The following is a 19,781-nucleotide window of genomic DNA, read 5'->3' as shown; positions in this document are numbered from 1 at the left end:
AAGAAAGAAAGAAAGAAAGAAAGAAAGAAAGAAAGAAAGAAAGAAAAGAGGGAAGGAAGGAAAGGCTGGAAATGCCCAGTGAGTGAACATATGTTGCTAAAATTTTAGAAAAATTACCTCAGAATTTAATAAATTTGAGTCCTTGTTTTAAATTACCTATAAAGCACATTTTTCTCTTTTGTAATAGGTAAAAATACTGTTTTGGACACCATTCTTATTTCATGAACTTACAATAGATCATTATCTCCACACGTTCCCATCAGTCGCATCTCTACCCCAAAATGATTCTTGAGGACCTGGTCATGGAAATTCACCTGATGAGACAACTAAGTTTAATTTGGAGGTTCAATTGCAAAGGAAAGAAGTGTCTTTGGGGAAAGGCTTTCTCCACTCAGAAGCAGGAGACTAATTATAAGAAAAACACCTTAGCAGATTGAACTGAGGCATTAACATGTTGGGTTAATTAGCATTTCCACCCTGAGGAAGCTCAAAGACAGTTCAGCTGATCTTTGTGAACTAGGTTAAGCAAACACTGCATAGACTTTAATCCTAGGAAGTCTAATTGTAAGGTTGCTCAGAACACACTACAAACTAATTGAGTGACCCTCAATCCTGGCCACTCATTAGAACTCCTGAGTTGTATTTCTTTCTTTTTAAAGCTCATTCCCCAGAGTTCCTTGTTGAGACATATTTGTAGTAGGTTCGGAGTAGCTCCATTTTTAGAAAGCTCCACAGGTGATTCCTATGCCAACCAGGATTTAGAATCAGAGAACCTATCTGGAATGAAGAAATCTGGTTCTCACCCAGGTCTGCCATAATTAACTACTTTAAGCTTGAGCCATTCCCTGAAATCTGAACCTAGGTTCCTCATTAAGAAAAGGAAGGTAGGGGGGCCTGGGTGGCTCAGTCGGTTAAGAGTCCAACTTCAGCTCAGGTCACGATCTCGCAGTCCGTGAGTTTGAGCCCCGCGTCGGGCTCTGGGCTGATGGCTCAGAGCCTGGAGCCTGCTTCCGATTGTGTGTCTCCCTCTCTCTCTGCCTCTCCCCTGTTCATGCTCTGTCTCTCTCTGTCTCAAAAATAAATAAACGTCAAAAAAAATTAAAGAAAAGAAAGATAATAATGACCATAACAACCTCCCAATGACTCATGTAAGAAAAAACTGACATTCCAGTTTTCACAAAAGTGTTCCAAAATGTATTATACAAACACTGAGTCATTGTCATTATCAAATCCAATGGCCACCTTACTTTACTCAACAGTTCACCAGTATTAGACTCATTTGGCCTCTCCTTTCTTGAAACACTGTCTTCTAGGGGCTTCTGTGACATGACAGTCCTCTCGTTCTCTCTTACCTCAGGGACCACTCCTTTTCCATGCTGTTTTTGGCTTCCCTGCTCTGTTGGAGCTCTAAATGTTGGGCCATCCAGGACTCAATCATTTCCCTTCATGTTCTCTCTATGTACTCTCTCTTGGTGATCCCAACCAATTTTGTGAGATAAGCATCTCTACAATCATGACTCCCAAAATTTATGTCTTCAGCCCCAACCCTTCAATCTTCTCTCTCTCTCCCTCTCTCTTTCTGTGTGTGTGTGTGTGTGTGTGTGTGCGCGTGTGTTCACAAGGAATTAGCTTCTTTGATTATGAGGGCCGTCTAAGCAAATCCAAAATCTGCAAGACATGCAGTCAGGAAGGGAAGATCTGGCAGGCTCAAACTGTGAACTTCACAGGCAAAGGCTGAAGCCATCATTTTCTCTCTTCCTTTCTCTCTCTCTCTCTCTCAGGCCATCTGACAATTATCCAATAATCAAATAATTCAGTGAACATTCTATGCTGACACTTGGTATCCCTGGCATGTGGTATTGTGAAGCACTAGGACAGTCTTCTCAAAACTTCTACTTGAAGAGATTTTGGAGTCTCTCTCCCTCACTTCCTTCTGGTCCACACACTTTAGTAAGGTAGCTTGGCCAATGAATGTGGCTATCCCGAGATATAGATCATTTCCTTTTTCTTTGTTCACATTTCACTGAGTCGTATGGATATAGAGAATCAAAATTCGGATATAGACCAAAGTATCCTACTACAGTTAATTTGCCTTTCTGAATCATTTGCATGGTAATTAAGTTCACTTGGCTCCTAATTGTGTAAGATACCGTTTTGAAAACAAATCCTTTTTTCTTTATAATTTATAAATTGTGGGATTTTTTTTTCCTGTAAGGTTCTTTGAAGTTCTATCCTAAAATATTTTCTTGAGTTAAAAGGAGAAAAGAATACCCCTTTCTTGAAAGTTTTCTCTCTTGAACTACAATTAATTTATAATATAGGATGCTTAACAGATATCTCTAAGGAATGATTTTTTTCTTTTAAGAAATAATTGACATATATTAGGCTCAGGTGTACAACATAATGATTTCACATCTGTATATATTGCAAAATGATTACCCTAATAATTAGTTTAGTTAACATCCATTGCCACAGAGTCACAATTTTTTTCTTGTGATAAGAAATTTTAAGATCTACTTTCTTAGCAATTTCAAATATACAATACGGTATTACATTACATATAATCTATAATATATTATAGATTATATATATATATAGATTATATATAATCCATAATCTATACTACATTATATTCATATAATAATCATACTATATTACATTATACTATATATATTATTATATACATACTATACATTATAATCATATATAGTTGCTATGCTGTACATTACATTCCCAGGACTTACTTATTTTATAAAAGGACAGTCCGTTAAGCGTCTGACTTTGGCTCAGGACATGATCTCACAGTCCGTGAATTCCAGCCAGGAGTTGGGCTCGGTACTGACAGCTCAGAGGCTGGAGCCTGTTTCAGATTCTCTGTCTCCCTCTTACTCTCTGCCCCTCCCCCACTCGTGCCCTGTCTCTCTCTCTCTCTCTCTCTCTCAAAAATAAATCAACATTGAAAAAAAAATTTTAAGGATGTTTTTACCTTTTTACCACAATTACCCATTTCACCCACCTCTCAGCCTCCTCATATGTAAAGGGAGAGTAAAATATATACCGCACAGGGTTAAGAGGTTTAAATACGTACAATGCCTAGCATCTCGCAGTTTCATAATAATGATACTGTCGCTAACAAATGATTCTGCAGAATTTACAGATTTCTAAAATTTAAGGTTTTAAGGCTTTTGATTTTAGGTTCTAAATTAAGTTTTAGAAATCTTTGATGCACATGAGAATTCTCAAGGAAACTTTTAAAAAACTGATGTCAGGCTTTACCCTTGAGATCCTGATCTACTTAGTCTGGAGGCTGGGCTTTTTAAACACACACACACATGCACACTTTTTGTACGTGATTGTTCATGGTAGATTCCTTTGTAATAGCCCCAAAATGGAAACAAGCAAAATGTCCTGAAAGAAACAATGGAATACCATTCCTCAAGAAAAAAAGAAAAATCTATTGATACAAGCAACAAGTTAATGGATCTCAAGGATTACACTATGTGGGGGAAAAAAGCCAATCTGAAAAGGTTATAGGTGCATGATTCCATTGATATGACATTCTTGAAATGACAAAACTATAAAGATGGAGAACAGATTAACGGCTGTCAGTGGTTAGAGATGGAGTAGAAGAGGGAAGGGGGATGGGGACCATAAAGGGGTAACGCAAGGATCTGAGTGGTGATCGAGTAGTTTTGAATCTTGATTATGGTGTTGGTTCTATGAATCTACACATGTTAAAATTGCATAGAACTACATAGACATTAACATACAAACGAGTGCACATAAAACTGATAAAATCTGAATAAGATCTGTGGCTTGTACCAATATCAGTTTCCTGCTTTTGACATTGTGCTATAGTTACCTAAGATGGTACCGTTGTGGAAAACAGGGGTTCTCTGTACTTTTTTTGCAATCCTCTGTGGATCTATAATTATTTCAAGATAAAAAGGAAAAGGAAAAAACTATCGCTTCACGCAACAGTTTGTATAGGTCTCAAGGGCATTTATGCAGAGTGAGGAAAGCCAATCTCAAGAGGCCACATATTGTGGACTCCATTTATATAACATTTCTCAACCTGACAAAAAATAGAGATGGAACACAGATTACTTGTCAGAGGTTAAATGGTAAGTGGAGAAAAAGGAGTACATGTGATTGTAAAGGGAAAATATAAGCCAGAATTTTGTGGTTATGGAATAGTTCTGTATTTGTACCGACATGGATTTCCTGGTTTTGATACTGCACTATAGTTACACAAAATGTAACCATTAGGGGAAACTGAGTGAAGGGTACCCAGATCCTCTCTCTATTGTCTTTGCAGCTTCCTGTGAATCTACAACTATTTTGAAATAAAAAGTTAAAAAAAAAAAGACCCCCCAGGTGATCTATATGAACACAAATTTTTGAGAAACACTGATTCTGTTAACTCAGTCACAAATACTAAATAAGCAGGAATACAATTATGATTTGCTCAGACCATTAGTTAACAACCTAGTTACCTGGAGCGCTAAAATATATATATATACACGCGCCAAGGTAACTAAGTTAGATTCTGGCACAATGAATCTCAGATTCTGGGGTTTGAATTCTGCATTTCTAACAAGATTTTAGCGATAAATAGTGAAGAACAATTTCTGCCAAGAAAGGAGCACCACTAGGGGCGCCTGGGTGTCTCAGTCTGTTAAGCCTCTGACTTTGGCTCAGGTCATGATCTCGTGGCTCGTAAATTCAAGCCCCAAGTCAGGCTCTGTGCTGACATCTTGGAGCCTGGAGCCTGCTTCGGATTCTGTGTCTCCCTCTCTCTGCCCCTCCCCTGCTCATGCTCTCTCTCTCTGTCAAAAATAAATAAACATTAAAAAAAAAAAAAAAAAAGAATTCTACATTGGATTTCATTTTCCCTTGCAATTTTGAAGGCATTGCCTTATGGTAGTCCAGCTTTCCTCTCCTTTGCATATGATCACTTCCCCTCCCATCCCTAGAGTTTTAGAACCTTCTTTTTAACCCTAACATTTTAAAATCTCACGATTTTTTGTCTTTGTGTGGGATTTTTGTTGTTGTTGTTCATTCAATTTGCTGGGCCCTCAGTGGGCTCTTTCAATCTGGAGACTCCTGTGCTTCTGTTCTGAGAAATTTTCTTGTATTTTTTTCCTTGATTATTTCCTCTTCTCTTTTCTGTGTTCTGTCTTTTGGGAACTCTTTTATTTGAAAATTGGTTCTGATACTTTCCTTATACTTTCTCTCCTAATTCAGACCTTTTTTTCCTACTGTGAAGGAGAAGTCTATCTTCCAAGACTTCTATTAATTTAATTTTTAGATTAGCTAATGTATTTTTATTATAAAAAAAAACACCCTCTTTCTTGACCACTGAATATTCATGTTTAAAGTACCGTTTTCTTATCTCATGGATTCAATATCTTCTCCTCGGATTGCTTCTTCTCCTCTAGATGTTTTAAATGTTTTATTTTCTCATTCATATTAAATACTTTTCTCAAGTCTCTCATGGTCCTCAGGTGCTGTCCATGTTTAAGAGTAAGGCACCAAAAAAGCTAGTTAGAAACTAAATGTGGGCTTCACTATAGGGTGATCAGGCTAGGACCCAGCTATTTCTTTTGGGGCCCACTTTCCCTGCTGCCGTATCTGTAAGCTTTTTCTTTGGAACAACTGGCATCCCGAGAGAAGAATCTTCCCATTTCTAATCCCAAAAATTAGTCTTCTGACAACTGAGCTGGGGCGGGAGGCCACAGTCTATTAATTGTGTAAACTTTCCCTCACTTCCAGTAGAATCTCCCTCCCCTTTGCTATTTCTCATATTCCCAAAACTAGTCTCTCTAATTCAACCTCTTTACAGAGTAAACTCTCCACCTTCTATTGAGGTAGTGACTTGGAGCCTAGGTATGTAGAGAAAAAAAGTTCTAGAGGCTTTCTTAATTTGTTCTGGCTGCTGTAACAAAAATACATAGACTGAGTGTTTAAATTTTTTTTAATATTTATTTATTTTTGAGAGAGACAGAGACAGAGCATGAGTAGGGGAGGGGCAGAGAGTGAGACACACAGAATCTGAAGCAGGCTCCAGGCTCTGAGCTGTCAGCACAGAGCCCAATGTGGGGCTCAAACTCACGAGCTGTGAGATCACAACCTGAGCCAAAGTCAAATGCTTAACCGACTGAGCCACCCAGGCACCCCTATAGACTGAGTGCTTAAACAACAAATATTTATTTCTCACAGTTCTGGAAGCTGGGAAGTCTAAGATCAAGAAATGAGAGGGGCACCTGGGTGGCTGAGTCAGTTAAGCACCTGACTCTTGGTTTGGGCTCAGGACATATCTCATGGTTTTGTGAGTTCAAGCCCCGCATCAGGTTTGGAGCTGACAGTGCAGAGCCTGCTTGGGATTCTCAGTCTCACTCTCTCCTCTGCCCCTCCTCCACTCTCACTGTCTCTGTCTCTCTCAAAATAAATAAATAAACTTAAAAAAAAAATTTTAAAAAGACATGGGCAGATTTGGTGTCTGGTGAGAGCCTGCTTCCTGGTTCAGAGACAGCTGAAATGGTGGAATTAACAAAGGAACTCTCTAGGGTCTCTATAAGGGCACTAAACATGAAGGTTCCATCCTCATGACCTAATCACCTCCCAAAGGTGCCACCTACTAATAACGTCATATTATTGGTTAGGATTTCAACATATGAATTTGGCGGGGGGGGGGGGGGGGCAAGGCGGGGACAGTAGTAGACAGAAATATTCAGTCCATAACAAGTCCTAACTCCTTTCTTAAGTAGACTTTAATTTTCATGTAGACTTTCTCAAATGTTCAGTCTCACTCATTCCTATGCCTGCTGTATCTAATTCAGGTCTTTCCAGGATACTGCTGTGAAAATTGGCTTGCTTCTTGGAGTTACCCCCTTATAGGCAGTTGGATTTGAGAAAATGAAAATCAGCCCTGGTGGTAATCATACTGTGATATTCCTAAAAGAACATAAACAATGTTTCCAGTGGACGGGACAAGGTCACATAGACAGTATTTCTATACAGAGCTACACCACAGCTGCCAAAATGACTAACAATCTTCTTGGGACTGGTGCTTTGCTATCAGTGACATGCCCAGTCTGGTTTTGTTCCTTCAGTTTCCTGAACAAAGATTTCTGAGATATCCAATTGCTGAAATTCCCCTATTTCTCAACTACATCCCATCCAGCGATGGCACACTTCTTTCCTAATCCCCCTTTAGAATCATGCAGCACAGACCAATCCTGTAAGAATTCTTTCCCAATTCTTCCTTACTGAGATGCTTCCAAGATTCCTCTAGCGTGTGTTCTCTCTTGCTGCAGAAAACTAAATAAACATAACTTTGTTTAACTCCAGGTGTGTTTCTGGTGTGCTCCACCTGGTGAATGTTGACAGAACGCAGAGCTCTCTGTGGTCTGCTAAATTAACTAACCCTTGTGCATCTACCTTCCAGATTCTAAAATATTGTTGACCTCTCTCTGAGGTTGTATTCTCTCTCTCCAGCTTGTTGTGGACCAATACTCTATGGCTGAAGATGCTTTGTATTGGATTTCTATCACTTGCAATGAGTTCTTGCCGGTGTTAAAGGAAGAAAGTATACTGAGACAGGAGTCAATGAATGAACAAATCTGACACAGCATCTGCCATGCTAGGCATGTAAGCTATGGCACTGAATCCTGACCACATATGTATATCTTCAGACCTAGTCCTTCTACAAAGTATTAGACCTGCCTACCAAACTCCAATTGTATGTCAAATTCAACCGGACCAAAACTTAATTCATCCTCTTTTGCCACCAGGTTTGCTTCCCTCCCCCTTGCTTAAGCCAGTTAATCTACCATTCAATTAGTCACACAAGGCAGACACTGGGAATTCTGTCTGTGCTGTTTCTTCTTCCTCACCTCCAAACATCCTATTGTCACCAAGTTGTGACAATTTTACCTCCTAAATATTTCTTGAATTTGTGTTGTTTCCTCCATCCCTAATGCTACTACCCTGTTTCAGAGTCTTTATCATTGGTCACCTAGAATATTGCCATAGCTTCTAACTCTTCTCTCTACCTCCAGGGAAGCAACCCCTATTCCATACTGTTCTTGGTAAAATGCAAATCTGAAGTTTATGCTACTGTTTATCAATAGGTTCCTACTGGCTACAGGATAAACTCTAAGCTTCTTGGTTAGATAAACAAAACCCTCCCATACTTGGTCACTGTTCCATTTCTCCAGTGTAAGAACGCATCCACCTTCAAATGTAACCCTTTCTTCCAGAAATGCCAAAACATGTTGTTTCTCATTTCCTTTGTATGTGCATTCTCTCTGGCCAATAAATTCACCCCTCTTTACCACATGGCTAATTCCGGCCAATTTTCCAAGAAGCCCTTTCACCGTGGACTCACCAGCCCAGAGAATATTTGTCTAACCCAAAAGACTATCAGGTTTTCATGGGTGGGGGCTTTCTTTTATTCAACTTTGCCTTCCCCAGTAAGTAGCAAAACACAGGCACATAATATGCATTCTACAAATTATTGCTATCAATTTAAAAAATACAATATAATTGTATATTTTATGTAAGCCTCATGGTAACCACAAAGAAAAAACTTATCTTAGATACACAAAACATTGTGACAAAGAAGTCAAAGCATATTGCCACCAAAACTCATCAAATCACAAAGGAAGACAGAAGAGAGGAAGCAATGAACAAAGGGTCTACAAAACAGCCAGAAAACAATTGACAATATGGAAATAATAAGTCCTTAACTATCAATAATTACTTTAACATAAACGGATTAAATTCTCTAATCAAAAAACATAGAATGGATGAGTGAATTAAGAAAAATAGATCCAATGATATGTTGCCTACAAGAGATTCACTATAGTTTTAAGGTCACATGTAAGCTACAGTGAAGGGATGGAAAAACGATATTTATTCCAAGCAAATATTGACCAAAAAAAAGAAGAGCTAGACTTTACTAAAAGAGACTTTACGTTAAAAAATGGAAAGGAGGTGCCTGGGCCTGGGTGGCTCAGTTGGTTGAGCATCCAACTCTTGATATCAGCTTAGATCATGATCTCATGGTCATGAGATTGAGCCACTCAACAGCCTCCATGCTGGGTGTGGGACCTGCTTAAGATTCTCTCTCCCTCTCCCCCTGCCCTGCTCATGCACACATGTGCACTCTGTCTCTCCTCTCTCTCTCAAAAATAATAATAATAACAATAATAATAATAATAATAAAATTTTAAAATGGTCAAAAAAGACAAAGATGGTCACTATATAATGATAAAGTGGTCAATTCATAAAGAAGATATAACATTTGTAAATATTCTTGTACCCATCAGTGCACCTAAATATATATAGCAAATATTAACTGAACAAAAATGAGAAATAAACAGCAATGCAGTAATAGTTGGGACTTTAACACCCCACTCTAAACAATGGATAGATCAGACAGAGAATCAAAAAGGAGACTGCAGATTTGAACAGCACTATAGACCAAATGGACCTAGCAGACATATACAGAACATTCATTCCAAAGCAGCAGAATACACATTTTTCCAAAGTGCAAGTGGAACATCTTCTAGGATAGACCATATATTAGGTCACAAAACAAGTCTCAACAAATTTAAGAAGATAAAATTACATGAAGTATCTTTTCTGACCACAATGGTATGAAACTAGAAATCATAACAGGAGGAAAGCTGGAAAATTCACAAATATGTTGATATTAAACAACACATTCCTGAACAACCAGTAGATCAAAGAAGAAATCAAAAGAGATTAAAAAATATCTTGAGACAAAAATAGAAACACAACATACCAAAACTTATGGGATGCAACAAAAGCAAATCTAAGATAAAAGTTTATAGTTATAAATACCTACATTAAGGAAAAGGAAAATCTTGGAGCACCTGTCTGGCTCAGTCAGTAGAGCATCCAACTCTTTTTTTTTTTTAATGTTTATTTATTTTTGAAAAAGAGAGACAGAGCATGAGTGGGGAAGGGGCAGAGAGGGAAGGAGACACATAACCCAAAGCAGGCTCCAGGCTCTGAGCTGTCAGCACAGAGCCTGACACAGGGCTCAAACTCGTGAACCACAAGATCATGACCTCAGCTGAAGTCAGACGCTTAACCAGCTGAGCCACGCAGGCACCCCTCCCAAATCCTGATCCCAAGACTGTGATTTCAAACCCCACCTTGGGCATGAAGACTACTTTAAAAAAAGAAAAGAAAAAGATCTCAAACAACCTAACACTGTGCCTCAAGACACTATAAAAAGAACAAACTAAGCCAAAATTAGCATAAGGAAAGAAATACTAAACATTAGAGCAGAAATAAATGAGATAGAGAATAATAAAATAATAGAAAAGATTAACGAGAGTTAAGAGTTGGTTCTTTGAAAAGATAAAATTGACATTTAGTCAGACTATACACTGACAATGAAAAATCCAAAAAAACAAGGAAAACAATCCCATCCACAATAGCATCAAAAATAATAAAACACTTAGTAATAAACTTAACCAAGAAGATGAAAAAATCTGATCACTGAAAACTATAAGACATTGATGAAAAAAATTAAAGAAGATACAAATCAGTGGAAAGATAACTCGTGCTCATGGACCAGAAAAATATTGTTAAAGTGTCTATACTGCCTAAACCATCTATTACATCTATAGACTCAATGCAATCCCTAAGAAAATTCTAATGGCAATTTTTTTTACAGAAATCAAAAAAAAATCCTAAATTTGTATGGAGGAAGGCCTTGAATATCCACAGAAATCTTCAGAGAGAAGAACAAAGCTGGAGGCATTATGCTTCCTGATTTCAAGCTATATCATAAAGCTATAGTAATCAAACTGTTACTGACATATAAAGAACTTATCAAACTCAACACCCAGAAAACAAATAATCCAACTTAAAAATGGGCAGGAGACATGAACAGACATTTCTCCACAGAAGACATCCAGATTGCCAAAAGACACCTGAAAAGATGTTCATCATCATTTATCATCAGGGAAATGCAAATCAAAACTACAATGCGATATCACTTCACACTTGTCAGAATGGCTAAAATCAACAACCCAGGAAGCAACGGTTTTGGCGAGGCTATGGAGAAAAAAGGAACACTTGTGCCCTGTTGATGGGAATGTAACCTGGTACAGCCACTCTGGAAAACAGTATGGCGGTTCCTCAAAAAGTTAAAAATAGAACTACCTCATGATCTAGAAATCTCCCTACTGGGTATTTATCCAAAGAATACAAGAACAGTAATTCAAATGATACATACACCTATATATTTATGGCAGCATTATTCACAATAGCCAAAATATGGAAGCAACCCACGTGTCCATCAATTGATAAATGGATAAAGAAGATGTGGTATACACAATGGAATATTATTCAGCCATAAAAAATAATGAAATCTTGCCATTTTCAATGACGTGGCTGGAGCTAGAGAGTATAATGCTAAGCCAAATAAGTCAGTCAGAGAAAGAAAAATACCATATGATTTCATTCATATGTGGAATTTAAGAAACAAAACAAGCCAAGGAGGGAAAAAAAGGGAGAAAGAAAAAAACAAATCAAGAAACAGGCTCTTAATTATAGAGAATAAACTGATAGTTACCAGAGAGGAGAGGGTGAGAAGATAGGTTAAATAGGTGTTGGGGATTAAGGAGTGCACTTGTCATGATGAGCATAGGATGATATGTGGAAGTGTTGAATCACTATATTGTACACCTGAAACTAACATAAAACTATATGTTAACTAATTGGAATTAAAAATAAAAACAAAAAAAATATGGCAGTTCAAGAAAATGTAAACAAAAACCAGATACTGAGATAAAAACAGACACAAAGACCAATAGAACACAACTGAGAACCCAGAAATAAGCCAATGCATTTATAATCAACTAATATTTGACAAGGTAGCTAAGAATACTCACTAGGGAAAAAATAGTCTCTTTGATACATGGTGCTGGGAAAACTGGCTATTCACATTCAAAAGAATGAAACTAAACCTCTTTTTTACATCACTCACAAAAGTTAACTTTAAATGGATTAAAACTTTAATGTAAGCCCTGAAAGCATAAAACTAGAAGAAAACATAGGTAGCAAAGTCTTTCACATTGATCTTGACAATTTTTTTATATGACACCAAAACTAAGCAATGAAAGCAAAAATAAACAAGTGGGAATACATCAAACTAAAAAACTTCTGCACAGTAAAAGAAAATACTAACAACATGGAAAGGAAACCTATATAATGGGAGAAAATCTTTACAAACCCTTCTATCTAATAAGGGGTTAATATTACAAAATATATATGGAACTCATCTCAATAGAAAAAAAAATCTGATTTGAAAATGGACAAAAGACCTGAACAGACATTTTTCCAAAAGAAAGATATACAGTGGCCAAAAAGTATATGAAAATGTGCTCAACATCACTAATTATCAGTGAAATGTAAGTCAAAACCACAAAGAGCTATAACTTTGCACCTGTTAGAATACCTATTATCAAAAAAAAAAGATAACAAGTGCTACATGTATTTACAAAAATGGGAACACTTGTACACTGCTCATGGGAATATAAATTGGTGCAGCCACTATAAAAACACTATGGAGGGGGCGCCTGGGTGGCTCAGTCGGTTAAACGTCCGACTTCAGCTCAGGTCACGATCTCACGGTCTGTGGGTTCGAGCCCCACGTCGGGCTCTGGGCTGATGGCTCAGAGCCTGGAGCCTGCTTCCGATTCTGTGTCTCCCTCTCTCTCTGCCCCTCCCCCGTTCATGCTCTGTCTCTCTCTGTCTCAAAAATAAACGTTAAAAAAAATTTAAAAACACTGTGGAGGTTCCTCAAAAAGTTAAAAATAGAGCTATCATATCATCCAACAATTCCACTTCTTTGTATATATCTGAAGGAAATGAAATCACTGTCTTGAAGAGATATTTACACTACTATGTTCACTGCAGCATTATTTACAAAAGCCAAGACATGGAAACAACTTAAGTGTCCATCAATGGATGATGGATAAAGAATCTGTGGCATATATACACAATGGAATATTATTCAGCCATAAAAAAGGAGGAACTTCTGCTATTGTGACAACATGGATGACCTTTGAATGTGTTATGCAAAGTAAGTTAAGTCAGACAGAGAAAGATAAATACTATATGATCTCACTTGTATGTGGAATCTAAAAAAAAAAAAACAAACAAAAAACAAAAAACAGACTTCTAGAAATGGAGAATAAATTGGTGCTTTCCAGGGACCAGTGGGGAGGTGATGAGGGAAGTAGGTGAAGGCGGTCAAAGAGTACAAATTTTCACTGATAAAATAAATAAGTTCTGGTGATGTAATGTACAGCATGGTGACTACAGTTAACAATACTGTATTGTATACTTGAAAGTTGCTAAGAGAATAGATCTTAAAAATGCTTGCTACATGCAAAAAAAAAAATGGTAACTATGTGAGGTGATAGATGTGTTAGCTAACCATCTCGTGGCAGCCATTTTGTGACATATACATATAGCAAATCATCATGTTGTACACATTAACCTTACAGAATATTATATATCAATTATCTCTCAACAAAGCTGGAAAAAATAATTTAAAAATGGATCAAAGACTTTGGCAGAAAATAAAAACAATTTTGAATTTGCACTCTCCATAAAAATTTCGAACAAAATGTCACTAAATAATGTTAGCAAAAGCTTACCAAAATAATCAAATAAATATTTTTTTGGTCATTTTACTTTCTCTTTCAGTTTCAGCCTATGCGTATGCCTTTGAATTTGAAGTAAGTTTCTTATAAGCAGCATACTGTTGGATCAAATTTTATTTTATTTTATTTTAGTATAGTTGACACACAATGTTACATTAGTTTCACATGCACAACATAATGATTCAACATCTCTATGCATTATGCTATGCTCACCACAAGTATAGCTACCTTCTGTCACCATACAACACTATTGAAATACAACTGACTATACTTCCTGTGCTGTGCCTTTTATCCCCTTGACTTACTTATTCCATAACTGGAAGCTTATCTCTCCATCTCCCTTTCACCCATTTTCCTCACACTAGATCAAAAAAAATTTTAATCCATACTGCCAATCTTTTAATGATATATTTAAACCACTCACATTTAAAGTAATTATTGATATGTAAGGGCTTAAGCATCATTTTATTATTTGTTTTCTGTTTGTTTCCTCTGTATCTCATTCGTCTTTTCCTACCTTCCTATGGATTAATTAGACACATAGGATTCCATCTTGATTGATTTGAAGGGTTCTTTTAGTATATTACATTGTATGGATTTCTTAGTATTTGTTCTTTTATTAGAATATACACATGCAAGTTACCATAGCTTACTGGTATGAATGTTTTACCACTTCATGGGAAATGCAGAAACCTTATTTCATTTAGGTCCCTTTGCCCTCTCCACTTTTTAAAAAGAGTCATCTTATGTATTTCCTTTACACACAGTGTGCACCACATTAGATAACGTTATGATTTTTGCTTCAATAATCAAATATGATTTAAGAAACTCAGGAAGAGGCTAACACACACACGCACGCATGCACACACACACACATCTTGTGCATGTGTGACTTCATATTTGTGCTGGTATGTTTTAAGTGTAAATTTCAAGAAGTGGGATGTATCAATCGAATGGCAAATTTATCTGTAATTTTGCTAGTATTGTCCAGATCTTCCCCCAGGTGTTGTATCATTTTGCATTCATGAAATCACCTGTTTCCCCATAAACCTCTCTGAAAGAGTTCATTTTCAATTTTTTGGATTTATGTCAATCTGACAGTGAGAAATGATAGCTCAGGATAGCTTTAATCTGTGTTTATATTATTATGGATTAACTTGAGCATTTTTTTCATATATTTAAGGGCCATCTCTATTTCTTTCTCTGTGAACTGTTTTGTATCCATTTTTTAAAAGGTTTCCTTGCTTCCTCCTCACAACCAACTGTGCTTACTTCTTATTGGCCAGACCTATTTTAATACTACCTCTATCTTCAAGGAAGTCTGGAAAATACATTTTGGCCTCACATCAAGTCAGGATTTAGTTCATAAGGAAGAAGGCAAGATAGGGAACTGAAAATCTCAGTCTCCATTTATCTTGATTTGCATTTAACCTTTAATTTTCAGAGGTCCTTATAGATGTAAAAATGAAGTAACCAGAGAAGGAAGAAGGGTTAATAGTGATAAGCTAGGAAAATGTGACAGAAAGACTTATGCTGCACTCAATAATGTTTAGTTTCTCCTTGAAAAATGAGATTTCCCTCTCTGCTTAATATCATGAAGCCAAATAAATTAATAGAAACAGAGTAATTCCCTCTCCACATCCCCACCCCATAAGACTGGTTATTGTGTTTTGAAATTCTTCCTGCTTTTTGTAAACTGGCAAAGACTAAGAGCTGGAAATATTCCTTAAAGTACAAATCTTTGGAGTTCTGTTTGTAACAAATTTTGAATATATGAAAGTAAAAAATTCATCTTTCATAAATCAATGATATGAAAAATGTGGGAAGGGGATTTCTCTGACTTAATTGAGACTATATAAACATGACAACTAGTTTTCATTAGTTTATTGGCTTTATTGGATCTTGTTTTTGAACAAACCAACTGAAAAATGATATTTAGGAGAACAGAAATTTGTGTCTTTGATGATACTGAGGAATTAATGTTCTTTTTATTAGGTGTGAAAATGCCCACATTCTATAGAAAATTACATAGGACTGAAATGACCTATGATCTTCTTAAAATGCTTGAGACAAGTGAGAAAAGGATAAAAGGAAGTAAGGGAGGGTGGGAGAGCAAAAGGAAAAAGAAAAGATAAAGCAAGTAAAGTATGGCTTGATAATTACTGAAAATGGTATGCTGAGTATATGAGGGTTCATTGATTATTCTCTGTAATGTACGTTTGAAAAAGTTTATAAAAGCTATGAAAAATACCCAAAGAGCATGCAGATTAAAAATGGAAAAAATAGGGGCGCCTAGATAACTCAGTTGAGCATCCGACTTTGGCTTAGGTCATGATCTCATGGTTTGTGAGATGGAGCCCCACATTGGGCTCTGCACTGAGAGCATGGAGCCTGCTTGGGATTCTCTCCCTCTCTCCCTCTCTCTCTCTCTCTCTCTCTCTCCGCCCTTCCCCACTTGTGTTCCCCCTTTCTTTCAAAATAAATAAGTAAACATTTAAAATTTTTTATTTAAAAAAATAGAAAAAATAGGGGGTCCTGGGTGGCTCAGTTAAACAACCTACTCTTGATTTCAGCTCAGGTCATGATCTCACAGTTTGTGATTTCAAGCCCTCATAGGGCTCCATGCTGACAACGCAGAGCCTGCTTGGAATTATCTGTCTCCCACTCTCTCTGCACCTCCCCTGCTAGTTCTATCTCTCTCAAAATAAATAAATAAACATTTTTTTAGAAATGGAGAAAATAGGGGCACCTGGGTGGCTCAGTCAGTTGAGCGTCCAACTTCAACTCAGGTCATGATCTCACAGCTCATGAGTTCGAGCCCCGCGTTGGGCTCTGTGCTGACAGCTCGGAGCCTGCAGCCTGCTTCAGATTCTGTGCCTCCCTGTCTTTCTGCCCCAACCCACTCACATTCTGTCTGTCTCTCTCAAAAATAAACATCAAAAAAAATCTTTAAAAGAAATGGAAAAAATAAATTTAAGTGAGATTCTCATCCAAATAAACTACCCTTTGAATATATCAAACCTCATCATTTTTATGAACAAATCAATGACGTAATCTCTTTAAAAATTCTAATGTTTCAAGTTTTTATTTAAATTCTAGTTATTTAGCATATAGTGTAATATTAGTTTCAGGAGTAGAATTTAGTTATTCATCACTTACATATAACACCCAGTGCTCAGCACAAGTGCCCTCCTTAATACCCATCATTCACTTCCACCCACCTTCCCTCCAGCAACACTCAGTTTGTTCTCTATAGATGAGTCTCTTTTTTTCCCTTTCCCCTATTTTCATCTATTTTGTTTCTTAAATTCCACGTATAAGTGAAATCATATGGTATTTGTCTTTTCTCTGACTTTTTTTCTCTGAAAAAAAAAAAGTGAAAGTGCAGAAACTTTTTATCTTGATGAAGTCCCAACAGTTAATGTTTGCTTTCATTGCCCTTGCCTGGAGAGACATGTCTAGTAAGTTGCTATGGCTGATGCCAAAGCAGTTGCTGCCTGTGTTCTCCTCTAGGATTTTGATGATTTTCTGTCTCACATTTAGGTGTTTCACCATTTTGAATCTATTTTTGCGTATGGTGTAAGAAAGTGATCCAGTTTCATTCTTCTGTACGTTGCTGTCCAGTTGTTCCCAACACCATTTGTTAAAGAGACTGACCTTTTTCCATTGGATAATCTTTCCTGCTTTGCCAAAGATTAGTTGACTAGAGAGTTGTGGGTCCATTTCTGAATTTTCTATTATGTCCCACTGACCTATGTATTTGTTTTTGTGCCCGTACCGTACTGTCTTGATCACTTCAGCTTTGTAATATAGCTTGAGGTCCGGAATTGTGATGCCTCCAGCTTTGTTTTGCTTTTTCAAGATTGCTTTTTCTATTTGGGGTCTTTTGTGGTTACATATAAATTTTAGGATTGTTTACTCCAGCTCTGTGAAAAATGCTGGTGATATTTTGATAAGGATTTTATTAAATGTGTAGATTGCTTTGGGTAGTATAGACACTTTAACAATGTTTGTTCTTCCAATCCATGAGCATGGAATGTTTTTCCGTTTATCTGTGTCCTCTTCAATCTCTTTCATAAGTTTTCTACAGTTTTCAGAGTATATAGATCTTTTACCTCTTTGGTTAGGTTTATTGCTAGATGTCTTATATAGGTTTTGGAATTGTAATCGTAATTACAATTGTAAAAGGGATCAATTCCTTGATGTCTCTGTCTGCTGTTTCATTATTGGTATATAGAAATGCAACAGATTTCTGTACAATGACTTTGCTAAAATCGTATATCGGTTCTGGATGGGTTGTTTTTTTTTAATGTTTATTTATTTTTGAGAGAGAGGGGCAGAGAGAGAGAGATGGAGGGATACACAGAATACGAAGCAAGATCCAGGCTGTGAGCGGTCAACACAGAGCCTGACTCGGGGCTCAAACCAACGAACCATGAGATTATGGCCTGAGCCGAAGTCAGATGCTTATCCAACTGAGCCACGCAGGTGCCCCAGTTCTGGCTGGTTTTTGGTGGAGTCTTTTGGGTTCTCTAGATAGAGTATCATGTCATCTGCAAATAGTCAAGTTTGACTTCTTCCATGCTTTATATTTCCATGCTTTATATATCCATGCCTTATATTTCTTTTTGTTGTCTCATTGCTGGGGCTAGGAATTTCAAGACTATGTTAAATAACAGTGGTGAGAGTGGACATCCCTGCCTTGTTTTCGACCATAGAGGATAAACTCTCAGTTTTTCCCCATTGAGGATGGTATTAGCTGTGGGTCTTCTGTATATGGCCTTTATGATGTTGAGGTATGTTCCCTCTATCCCTACTTTGTTGAGGGTTTTTATCAAGAATAAAAAGAGCTATACTCCAGCTCCCACTGATGGCAGTGAGCCAGCGAAGGCTCCCATTGGCAATGGAGACATCCCCAGCCAGTTTATACCAGTGATGGGCAAAGTGTGCACCCAGCTCTTGGTGTCCCAACCAGACCAGGAGAACATCACCAGTTACCTCCAGCTCACTGAAAAGTGCCTGACTCATGAGGCATTCACGGAGATGCAGAAGAAACAGCTGCTGTCTTAGAAACAGCAAGTGCTGAAGTTCCTCAGCATGGTCCCACACAAAGCAGCATTAGAGATGCAGAACTACCAGCAGCAGAAAGGCTGGGCATTCTGCTCCAACTCACTTCCTGTACCTGGGACTGTGTGGATGGGGATGGCGGGGGGGGGACCCAGCAGTGGTTCCCCAGGCCTCCCCAGGCCTTCCCGCCTGGCAGGATGGGCCGTCTGAGCCCTTCAGGCATTGGGGGCGTCTTTCCCCGACATGCCCACACTAGCCCCAGCCTTGGGAGTCAGAGCCCACAGAACCTGTGGTTTGCCAACTCCAGAGGCAGCAACAACATGTCTAGCCAGAGCCGCAGCTCTGTGCAGAGCACCCATTCTCTCCCTGTCCACTTCTCACCCCAGGCCATTCTCATGGTCCCTGGGCCTGATCACTCTGAAGTCTTTTTGTCTGAGCATGATAGAACACACCTTGGGTGGTGAGCATTTCCTCTTTCCCTGACCCAGCTCCCACCTACCCAGGATCATTTCCACTTCTGAACTGAGCAACTCAGAGGATCCTGAGGGGTCCCCAGGGGAGCCCAGGCTCCAGGGAGGACATGACTGGGATGATAGGCTACCTTATCTTGGGCCTCCCACCAGTTCCTGATCTTCCTCCCTTCCTCTCTTTCCTACCACAGATGGGACAGACAAAACCTCCACCATCTGATGGGACCCACAGCCCAGCGCACGCACAGCTTCCCTGGGTGGTGGTGGAGGGGGGGAGGGCTAACCCCCAAAGGGCTTCTCCATGACAGTGAGAAGGTGAGCTGGCTCAGCTATACATGCTAGTAATTCTCTACCCTCTCATCCTTTTAACTTTTGTTTAACATTGGCACATGCCTTGCTCACTCCCAGGCTCAATGAGGGATCTCTGTGGAGGCTCAGGTAAGTAGGGAGCAACCAGGATAAAGGGGGCAGGGACCAGCCAGCCCAACTGCCCCTCCTTCCCTCCTTCATCCCCAACCTGGCCCGC

General features: G+C 38.2%; 1 pseudogene; it reads left to right on the top strand.

Moving 5' to 3' along the window:
- LOC102968722 overlaps positions 1 to 19,268 on the top strand; it is a 37,801-nt pseudogene extending 18,533 nt beyond the window's left edge.
- Positions 19,269 to 19,781: the final 513 nt, after the last annotated feature.

The sequence above is a fragment of the Panthera tigris genome, chromosome C2 (assembly GCF_018350195.1).
Source record: "Panthera tigris isolate Pti1 chromosome C2, P.tigris_Pti1_mat1.1, whole genome shotgun sequence".
NCBI lineage: Eukaryota > Metazoa > Chordata > Mammalia > Carnivora > Felidae > Panthera > Panthera tigris.
Note: the sequence above shows the minus strand (reverse complement) of the source record. Positions and strands in the feature narration are given on the sequence as shown.